The sequence below is a fragment of the Mus caroli genome, chromosome 2, assembly GCF_900094665.2.
Source record: "Mus caroli chromosome 2, CAROLI_EIJ_v1.1, whole genome shotgun sequence".
Lineage (NCBI taxonomy): Eukaryota > Metazoa > Chordata > Mammalia > Rodentia > Muridae > Mus > Mus caroli.
The window spans coordinates 33,345,838-33,350,881 of NC_034571.1; the positions used below are offsets into that span (position 1 = coordinate 33,345,838).

The 5,044-nt window shown below is 35.4% G+C and overlaps 1 protein-coding gene across 3 annotated transcripts in view; it reads left to right on the top strand.

The window, feature by feature from the left end:
* Rabgap1 (RAB GTPase activating protein 1) overlaps positions 1-5,044 on the top strand; it is a 125,300-nt gene that overhangs the window by 13,034 nt on the left and 107,222 nt on the right. The gene's annotated exons all lie outside the window — the stretch shown is intronic.

Sequence of the window (5,044 nt, forward strand, 5' to 3'; positions counted from 1 at the left end):
TGGCATATGCAATAGTGTCTGTGTTTGGTGCCTGATTATGGGATGGACCCCCTGGAGGGGCAGTCTCTGGATGGACCATCCTTTTGTCTTAGCTCCAAACTTTGTCTCTGTAACTCCTTTCATGGGTCTTTTATTTCCTATTCTAGGGAGGAATGAAGTATCCACGCATTGGTCTTCCTTCTTCTTGATTTTCTTGTATTTTGCAAATTGTATCTTGGGTATAAATTATTTCTTTATTGTAGTGAATTATCTATTGCATCCTCTGTATATTCAGGTAAAAAGCTGAGTTCTGTCTAATCTTGAAATGTAATACTTAACCAGACCTGTGTTTACAGTATTCTGGTTTTGGTTTTAAGGAAAGATTTTTTTCAGATAGATTTAATACATGACTAGAAGTTAAATATATGTGAATTTTGTATCTTCTTGCACAAATGCCAATTAAGTAGTGTGAGATCCTACCATGTACTTGGTACACTTCCTTAATGTTCTCCATCCCTTTGTCAGTATTGATCAGGCTTCTATCAAACAAACAAGTTACAGAAAAGAGAAACTATATTACATTGTTCCTAGGATTTAGTTTTCTTCTACTGAATGACTTGTTTGCTTGATATTAAGTTCACAGACCATAAAGGGGAGTTAATAATCAGTCGTTTCAGATCTCAAGTACAGTAGGTGGATATTCTAAATGTAATAGGTTAATTTTCTTAATTATGTATAAGGAGGAGTTATGTTGACTAATTTCCTAAAAGTGTAAAAAAAAAAAAAAAACTTTGAAAGGCCTTAACAATGCTTTAGTTTACAGCATTTATATTTTTATATTTATACAATGCTAATGTAAATTATATTATGCTTAAATCTGTTTAGAAAAAAAATGAAAAAATTTGCTAGCAGAGCTTGGAAGGATAAAATGACCTTGACAATAAGCACTAGTAATTGATTAATATTAAGCTCTTTTCCTATTGTTTCCAATGATTGTGAAAATGGCTTTCAAATAGCAATTTAAATATTTAGTTTTAGAGATACTGCTTAGAAGTGGTATGAAGCCAGCATATTGAGAATTGTAGAGGGAAGAAAATGTAGTTTCCTGAAGTAGCCATAGGGACATTGGAACACCATTTTAGCCTTTCATATCTTCAGTATCAGCATTATTGCATTCAGCTAATCAACACAGGTAAGAAAATTGTCATATCTCAGTATAGTGGGAGGAGTATTAACTGTGGGAACAGAAAGACATGAATGTCCCAAAATCTTATACTTAATTTTATATGTGATTGGAGATAAAGCTACTCAGTAAATTTGAGATTCAGTTTCTTCATTGATTAAAATAGACCTACTCAATATTGTACTGTAAAGTGTCTGGTGTTTTCTCCTTTCTTAGATAATTCATAAAATAGTACAATTCAGTCCCCTCATGTTACATAACTAAAATCACAACATTGTGTAAGGTTTTAAGGAAAAAAAATCAAACTTTAAGTCTTACTCTTTTTTTTTTAACCAATTACATTGCTACTTTTAGGTAAACAAGGCTTGATTACTCTTGAAAAAATAATTGACTTTCTGTAGGCATTTTTTTAAAATAATCATTTTTGTAAGGGCATTGTTTTATTGCCTGCCTGATCCCTGTGGAGGCCAGAAGAGACTGTTAAATTCCTTGGAACTGTAGTTCCAGGGGATGTGAGAGCATATGGTGCTGGATCCAAAACCAAGTCCTCTGTAAGAACAACAAGTACTCTTAGCTGGTGAGCCTTCTCTCTAGCCCCTTGTTTTGTGACTTTTCAGAGTTTTAACTTGAGATATACAAATTTATATTTAAGACTTGTGATTAAGCCTTTAAACAAAATCCTTTTTCTTAAAACAAGGATTGCATGTCTTCTACAACATTGATTAACTTTAATGACATTATAGTAATGAAAGAATCCACTTAGAAAAAGGTAGACATTCCGCGTAATTCAGTTGCCTAAGAGGTTCCCAGGGGTACAACAGTCATGGTAACAGAAGATAGAATGGTGGATCCAAGAGACTGGAGATGAGAGAAGTCCTAAATGGTAGTGATGTGGATGGACTTAGTGCCACAGAACCTGACACTTAAACGTCTCAAGTGCTGAAGTGTGGCACATGTGTATTTGTGATGATAGAAAGGATTGCAACTTGTGGAACATTTAGAAGAAAACTTTGTCTCATCATTTGTTAAAGAGTAACTTTTGGCTAAGTTGACTTTTCTAATTTTTAATTTCAGGTATACTCAAGATAATGTTTTTTTTGTTGTTCTTTTTGGTTTTTCAATTTAAGCTGCAATTAATGAGAAGGCTTGCTTTCGTACGATTCTATTACTTTACTTAATACAGTTCAAAGCAGCAGCCCTAAGTTAAGAGTCAGACGTTAAAACCACGCCATACCTATTGTTTAGCAATTAGTGGTGGAAAATAATATATATTTTTAAAGGTAGGGAGAGGTTTCCATTGAGTTAATAGATCTGTTCCTTCCTTTTCGGGGGGGGGGGGTGTAGGCTATGAGAAATGCATGTGAAAACTAGTGCAAGAAGAACTAAGATTAATCAATGTATGTGTTCCCTTATTACTCTGCTTATTTAGTTTTAGTGTTCAGGATCAAACCCAAAGCCTCACACTACCCAAGCCAGTGCTCTGTAACTGAGTCCCACCATAGACCCTTACTGGTTTTTGTGGGGTATGAGGTGCACATGTGCCTATGGAAGCTGGAGGTGGACATTGGGGGTTGTCCTCATTTGCTTTCTTGCATTCATGTTTTAAGGTAGGTTCTCTTGCTGAATCTGAAACTCATCTGTTAAGTTACCTGGTCAGTGAGCTTCAGTATTCTTAACCCACACCCTGGTGTTGGGGTTATGGGCACATGCCACATTGCCTGGCTTCTATTCTTTAAAATAGGTCGTAAGGATCTGAATTCAGATCCCTGTAATTGTCATGGCAATAGTGACTTTTGCTGCTGACCCATCTCCCAGTACTTATTTTACTTTAAAAGATACAAATCCTGTGGGAATTGGCCTGCTATGGCATCTTTTGAGTCTTGTCTTGTTACTTTCTGTTGTAGTTCCTGAACTGGAATACAGAAAGAATGGAGATAGGGATACCAAGGAGTGAGATACAGCTCCGAAAAGAGCAGAACACCTAGGTGCCTGGGTTTGCACCAAGTTTCATAATTTCTCTGTGAACTAAAGCAGATTACCCAACCTGTCTTAGCTTTGGTCTGTCATACAAAGTTAATATTCATCTGACAAGGTTAGTGTGGCACTGACAATAATGTTTTTGAGTGCTTTTTAGTTCTACATTGGGCCTAAAATTAGCACTCAGTAATTAATATATATTACTTTTTTTTTAGATTTAGCAAGGTGTTTTAAATGTCCTCCTTAAGATTCCATAAAGCTATACTCATTTGCTTATTGAACAACACAGTTTACTTACTGAGCAACAAAAAATGGTGGTGAGTAAGAAGGAAGTGATGAGTGTGTATGGTCCAAAGGAATTCCAGGGTATATTTTGAGACTCAGTGTTGATTAATTATCTTGGCCATGACATTTGAGGTTTTGATAGAGTCAGAGATGATCAAGGGTAATAGCTGGGGCAGTTGGCATATTCCTGTAATCCTAGCACCCTGAAGGCTGAGATAAGGAACTAGGATTTTAAGGCCCGATTGGGGCTGGATATGTCATGAGATTTTTGTTGGATTTGGGCTTTTTTTTCTTATTAGTTTTCTGTAGTTATGTTTCCAAGTACTTGCATATAGTGTAGCATATTGGTCACTTGTCTTTCTATTACTATACTCTACCAATTACACTCATGTAGTAGTTGTTCCCTAGTATCTTACAAGGTATGAGAGTCGCTCAAAGACCCCTGCTCATGCGAAAATGGTATAACATTTGCATATAATCTGGACATTGCATATCCCACATACTTTAACTCATTTCTTAGAATACGTGATACAATGTAAATACTTTTCTTTTGTTATGCTGTATCTTTAGGTTCTGTGGGGGGAAAGTACATGTTGGGTATGCATGTAATTTTTTTAATATATTTTCGATCCTCAGTTGAATGCATAGATGAGGAATACATGGATTTGGAGGGCAGTAAATCAACCATTCAGCTTTACTGAGCACTTCCAGTAAGCATATGAAGATAATATTAATAAAACATAGTATTTCCAACATGTAACATGGTGGTTTATAGTTGATATTTACTTCTAAAATGACTACAAAGTAAATATGGTATATACCATAATTCTTGTGTTAAGACATAAAAGCAAACAAAAAGACTTAGAAGCACTAGCATGAAATAATGAACATTTCAGAAGGAGAATGGAAGGACTGACTTCTTAACTAGGTGATTAAATTTTATTGGAGGGGAAAAAGCTCACTGGGGAAATAGAAACACATTTCTCACTTAAGAACCACCGTGTTCAAAGACTTTAGAGCCTAAAAGTTAACAGACTTATTTTGAAGATTGTGTGGTATGATTTGATTGTGTAGTAAGATTAAAATGATAGCTGGGCTCAAGACTTTGAAGACTAAGTGATTCAAAGAAATTGGGTTTCATTTATTTTTCTTTTCTATTTAATTTTTTTTAATTTTTAAAATAATTTTCATGTGTGTGGGTGTTTTGCCTTCATGTATGCCTGTGTATCACATACACACCAACTAAGCTAGAAGGAGGGTATCAGATCCTCTAAAACTGGAGTTACAGACAGTTGTGAATTATCAGGTGGGTGCTGGGAGCAGCTAGTGTTTGTAACAGTTGAGCTATCTCTCCAGGCCCATTTTATTTTTTATTTTGTTTTTATTAGAGAATTTGTTAAAGTGTAATCTTAAACTGTAAGGTGTCTGTTAAACATCACAATTAAGCATGCCAAAAAGCCATTATTTTATTGTGTGTATTGGTGTTCTGTTTGCATGCATGTCTGTGTATCATGTACATGCTGCATGCCTGTAGAGGCCACAAGAGGGCATCAGATCCCCTGGAACTGGAGTTAAAGATGGTTGTAAGCACCATTTGTTGAAAATGCTGTCTTTCTTCCA